Source organism: Notamacropus eugenii, chromosome 5 (genome assembly GCF_028372415.1).
Source record: "Notamacropus eugenii isolate mMacEug1 chromosome 5, mMacEug1.pri_v2, whole genome shotgun sequence".
NCBI classification, from domain to species: domain Eukaryota; kingdom Metazoa; phylum Chordata; class Mammalia; order Diprotodontia; family Macropodidae; genus Notamacropus; species Notamacropus eugenii.
In genome coordinates this window covers 358,270,825-358,276,458 of record NC_092876.1, presented here as the reverse complement: position 1 = coordinate 358,276,458, position 5,634 = coordinate 358,270,825, and the positions used below count along the sequence as shown (strand labels likewise).

At 35.4% G+C, this 5,634-nt stretch overlaps 1 pseudogene; it reads left to right on the top strand.

The window, feature by feature from the left end:
• Positions 1-3,480: 3,480 nt before the first annotated feature.
• On the top strand, positions 3,481-4,232 carry LOC140507948 (L-lactate dehydrogenase A chain pseudogene; annotated as a pseudogene).
• The last annotated feature ends 1,402 nt before the right edge of the window (positions 4,233-5,634 follow it).

Below are 5,634 nucleotides of genomic sequence, written 5' to 3'. Positions count from 1 at the left end.
TAAGGTATAATTATGCATGAAAGTAGAAGGGTAGGGAATACAGGCTCTCATTCTGGAGGACATAAGCTCCGTGCCAGATGGCATCAAAAGAAATATCCCCCCAAGACAACATGGAGATTAATTAACAGCATCATGGAGGATTCACACCTTTCCTGGCAATACCTGGCATTGTCCAAGGTTGAAGAGGAGTCATGTCCAATACCAGTCCATTGATTTTCTGAAATAAAGACTTTCCAACATTCCTGAATCTAATACAGTTGATGTCCTTGGCTCACAAATTTAATTTAAGTTGCTATTTTTAAAAGGCATTATTAAATACTCAATATCCACTTTTTAAAATTACTCTTAATGCAGCTCACGTTAATCTAATCAATTATCATTTACAAAGTACCTACAATAGGAAGAGGATCATGTTATACACTGGGAGTGACATAAAAACAAAAAAAACTTTTTGAGGCTTGGTTTTGTTTTGTGTTTTTGTTTTTGGTCTATCCATTCCCCTTTCCATCTTCTGCTCCTGGCCATATACTTTACTGCTAGGAAAATTAGAGATTAGTTTATTCAGGCCTGAATTCTGGTATATTACTTTTTAATTTTACATTACAATTCTGAGGTCCCAACGACTGGCAATTAGGGGCAGAATAATTTTAAAAAATATTAGCAAAATTGGGTCACTATATAACATAGATAGATATATGTATGTATATAACATGAGTATGTATAGATGTATATATGCATATATATATTTTAAATCATATAGGTAGTCAGAAATAGAGGTAGGATATTATCCTCTATCTTCTCATTATAAATACAGGGATCATTCTACCATCTCAAACTTTCAGACACATAGTTCCCACAGTAGCTCAGGCTTTTCAAATAAATTCTTAATTCTGAAAATGGGAAACAGAAAAACAAGTGAAGGCATTTACGCAGACTGTAATATTTTTGTTCAACTTAACCAACGTAAAGGAGTTGACATTATAAGAAGTTAAAACAACAACAGCAAAAACCAGAAATCTCTGAGGCAGCAATTATCTTTCCAGACAGTCATGGTAGTCAAGGGCCATAGCTACTTGAGAAAATTTCTGAGATTACAAAATTATGAGCAAGAGCCTCAAAACATAACGAATAGGAAGGAAAACTAGTGTTCAAGGAGTTTGATATGAGACCTAACAAAACATCTTTCTTCTAGGATTTATTTTCTTAAATAGGAGAATTCAATAAATAGAAATAAAATGGGACAGATATGCTAGCATTTCTAAAACAAAGTACCTTATTGCTGCTAGTAAAATCACCCTATGTGATCTATAACACCTCAGTACCCAATGTGCCATATAAGAAATTTAAAAGAGGACTTAAGATAAAATTCAAGGAAATGGTTGGACCAATCAAAAGACATGCAAGAAATCTATGACATAAGTGACAAAATTTTAAGTGCTCTGAGGTATCATTTTTCAAAATATCTCCAAGGGGAAGATGCCTTAAGAATGAGCAAAAATATTCATAGTATCACTACCCAAAAAGGTGACAAGAAAGACATTAGTAACTATGAATCCATGTGCCTACTTTTTCGTCTCTTTTAAATATTTATGGGAATGATCTATCCTTGATGAAAATTTGATAAGGCAATGGGCAAGCTTTCACAAACAAGTTTAAATAGCAAATCACACCACAGATCTCACAAAAGCTTAAAGAATATGATGTCCTGTTGTATTTATTATTTGTTGATTATAAAAAAAAGTAACTCCATGAAGTAAAATACGAACTTCAATTCTTATTTCCAAAGTGGGGTTTCCCATGCATATGCTGAAGTTATATGTCACCTGTTATCATAGATTCTGAAATAGAAGGGAATTTGTTTTGTTTTGTTTTTACAAATGGGGAAACCAAGGACCAAGGAAGTTTTCTGATTTGCCTAGGTTCGCTTAAATTCTCACTGAGAGAACTGAGTTTCTTACCCAGGTTTTGTAACTCCAAATCCAACCCTCTTTTTCTTTTTTTAATTCTCTGATTGTCAGTATCAAATAGGGTATAGAACAAAGAGGCCTATGTTCACCAAAAGTATTGGATATATTCATAGAATATGTCCTTCGTAGAATCCAAATATAAGAGGGATTCCCAATTCATGATATAGGACTATAGTCCAATAAATATTCTTGTTTACACATGACATCACACTGATTTCATCAGGCCCCCCAAATATTGGGGTTAGCTCAGTCTAACATTCAACATGGACAAAAATATCAAACTATCAAAAAACATTAATCTCCTATGTTTTGTATGACTTCACACGTATAATGTTTATCATATTGCTTGCTTTCTTAATGGGGAAGGGAGACGTTAAGAAGAAGGAAAGAATTTGGAAAACAACTTTAAAAAATGAATAAATAAATAAATGAGTGAATGAATAAATAAATTTAAAAAACTCATTTCCCAGATTGTGCCATACAATTGAATGAATAGCCTGTTGATAATGGATAGTCCATTAATGTTTGTATGTATCTTGGTGAAGTGTTGCTGATGGAAAGTTGAGTACTATTTTCCAGGTTTCTAAGAACTCAAGCACTTTCTTTCAACAATCGTAGAGAACCAGTGTTCAGATCTTGTCTTTGATGCTAGCTGCCTATGTCACCTTCTACAAATCAGTCCCCTGACCTGGACTTTAGTTTCCTCATCTGTAGAATTAAGAGACTGGATTAGGTGGTCACACTGGTCCCTTCCTACTTTAATCAGTTGCTATGAACTTATGAATGACATTAGACAATAAGATTTAGATAGGGGCATAGTTTGGTTGAAGTAAACCATGTATCACTTTCAGTTATTCCAATCTTCTCTCTCTCCAGGTCCTTACCCTGCACAATGCCTACAAACAGGTTTTATGCAAATGAGATCTTCATGAAGCTATATGGCTGCAAACATTGATACCCCATGATGTTGAAAAAATGAAAATAGTAAGTAATCCAAAGGAGAAATGAAAAAGATGTATGATGATAGAAGTAGGCTGTAACCTACTACCAATGTTAGCTTGCATTTTTAAAAAAAAATATGTAAAATACACTATCAAAAATGCAAGTTTGGAAAAAACATTATGTATTGTAAACCAAATACATAACCTGAAGGTTCCACTAGTATCTGTGGATTTTTATAAGATCTAGAAGAGGGCCTTCAAACATACTATGAAAATATTTATTTTTTAATTTTTAAAATAATATATAATTTATTTTTCAGTTGTCAACATTTACTTCCACAAGAGTTTTAATTCAAAATTTCTCCCCACCACCCACCCCAAGGACAGCATGCACCCCATCCACTCCTTCCTCCAATCTGTCCTTCCTTCTATTACCATACCCTTCTTCCCACCCCCTCCCCTCTATTATCCTGTAGGGCAAAATAGATTTCTATATCCCATTGGTTGTACACCTTATTTCCCAGTGGCATGCTAAAACAATCTTAAACATTTCCCTAGATACCCTCAAAAAAATGGTATCAACTCTCAAGGATCAGCTGATCTTGAATATCCTAAAGGAAGACCAGGTTCTCCAGAAAAATATCACAGTTATTGGGGTTGGTACAGTTAGCATGGTATATGCCATTAGTGTCTTAAAAAAGGAATTGACTGATGAACTTACCCTAGTTGATGCAATAGAAGATAAACTAAAGGGAGAGATGATGGATCTCCAACATGACAGCCTTTTCCTCAAAACACCAAAGATTGCTTCTGGCAAATATTACAGTGTGACTACAAACTCAAAACTGGTCATTGTTATGACTGGAGCACGTCAACAGGAGGGAGAAAGTCATCTTAATTTGGTCCAGTGTAATGTGAATATCTTTAAATTCATCATTTCCAGTATTCTTAAATACAGCCCTAATGGCAATCTGCTTATTATTTCTAATCCGGTGGATATTTTGACATATGTGGCCTGGAAGCTAAGTGGCTTTCCTGAAAAAAACATGCTATTGGAAGTGGTTGCAATCTGGATTCTGCCTGTTTCCGTTATCTAATCAGGGAGAGACTTGGTGTTCATTCTTCAAGTTGTCCTGAATGGTTTGGGGAACATGGATACCCTAGTGTTCCTGTGTGGAGCAGTGTGGATCTTGCTGGTGTGTCTCTAAAGAAACTTCATCCTTCTTTGGGAACTGATGCTGATACAAAGTATTGGAAAGATGCTCATAAACAGGTGGCTGAAAGTGCTTATGAGGTAATCAAACTGAAGGGCTACACTTTCTGAGCCATTAGCTTGTCTGTGGCAGATCTGGCAGAAAGCATTATGAAGAATCTTAGGAAAGTGTATCCAATTTCAACCATGATTAAGGGAGTATATAGCATTAAGGAGGATATCTGCCTTAGTGTCTCATATGTCTTGGGGCAGAATGGCATTTCAGATGTGGTGAAGGTCAACCTAAATCTGGAGGAGGAAAGCCATTTAAAGAAGAACACAGATACTCTTTGGGGAATACAGAAGGAGCTGCAATTTTAAAACCTTTGAATGTGCAGCCATACAGAGAACATGATAGAGGTTGAGTGGCTATGTATGATCCACTTTTCAAATAGGTCAAATCCTTGATAGAGGTTGAGGGGTTATACATGATCCACTTTTCAAATAGGCCAAATTCTTCCTCTGATTAGTGACTAAACACCAGAAATGTAAAATCTGTGAACACACTCTAATTTCTTCCTAAAGTTAGAAATGAGAAATAGAACCCTTTTGTAGTTTGCATAGAATGCTGGATGTGATTTGTATAGTCTCAGTGGTTGGTGTCAAGCAGAGCTAGTACCCTACAGTATATAAACTACCTGCTTTGTAGGTGTTACCGGTTCTTAGGGTCTTCTTAGGTTCAGAAGACAACACTCCTGGATACAAAACACCATACCGTAGTAATTCTTTATTGATGCATTGCTTACTTTTGTGCTCCCCTCCATTAGGGCACTACAGCACCTTTCCATATATCTATCTATCTACCTATCTATCTATCTATCTATCTATCTATCTATCTATCTATCTATCGATCGATCTATCTCAATAGTTGTAAATTTCCATATTATATAAAAAGATCTGTGTATGTACAACAATGCAACCAATTCCTCAAGTGTCATACCAATCCTAAATAGTGAATAAACAACTATTAACTGATAAAAAAAAAATGCTTGTTGATTGACTGAGTGAAGGTAGCTGATCTATAGGCTTCAATCACTTCAATACTTCAAGGAGTAATGGCCCAGACTTCATTCTTTCCTTGCAGTGACAGTGACGCGAGAAAGACTCTGCAAGACTGTAAGATAATGAGAAATATTAATTTATGGACACACCAAATATGAACATAGTCCTCCTCCCCTGGGAATGACCACAATAAGAAATTACTATTTATATAGCTTTGAAGCAAAGCTCTATAGCAAAGAGCTTCTCATAGATTACCTCATTTAATCCTAACAACAACTTCGTGAAACAAGTAATTGGTCTGGAAGTTGGGCAAGGTCACCGAAACCCACTTACATATATTTCTGTAAACTGTCAACTTTGCTATTCAAGTTTTTCTAGTGTCTAGTCCCATTTGCATTTCAACTTGAATCAACTTGTGCTCTTTTCTATTTCGAATTTCTTGAAAGTCAGCCTATATGTCACTTCTTCATCT